The sequence below is a fragment of the Eimeria mitis genome, genomic scaffold (genome assembly GCF_000499745.2).
Source record: "Eimeria mitis Houghton genomic scaffold, Emh_scaff3005, whole genome shotgun sequence".
Classification (NCBI taxonomy): domain Eukaryota; phylum Apicomplexa; class Conoidasida; order Eucoccidiorida; family Eimeriidae; genus Eimeria; species Eimeria mitis.
The window spans coordinates 738-1186 of record NW_013571349.1 but is presented as its reverse complement, the minus strand read 5'-3'; positions in this window follow the sequence as shown (position 1 = coordinate 1186).

The following is a 449-nucleotide window of genomic DNA, read 5'->3' as shown; positions in this document are numbered from 1 at the left end:
CTGATGCGGGGGGCCCCCTGGGTATCGCAGCAGAGACGGGGGGCCTCGAGGAGACGGCGCTGCTCCGCGATGCTGTTGCTGTTCAGGTACCTCTTGCTGCTGCTGCTGCTGCTGCTGCTGCTGCTGCTGCTGCTGCTGCTGCTGCTGGGGCGGGTGCTGCTGCTGCTGCTGTTGGGGCGGGTGCTGCTGCTGCTGCTGCTGCTGCTGTTGCTGCTACTGTTGGGGCGGGTGCTTCCGCTGCTGCTGCTGCTGCTGCTGCTGTTGCTGCTGCTGTTGCTGCTGCTGTTGGGGCGGGTGCGGCTGCTGTTGCTGCTTCTTTTGTTTATCTTTTTCTCTTCCTTTGTCTCTTATTTTGTTTGTCTGTCTCTTTTTGTTTGTCTCCCTCTTCCTGTGTGTGTCTTCTTTGTCTCCTTTTGTCTCCTTTTTTTTATTTATTTTATCTTCTCGCC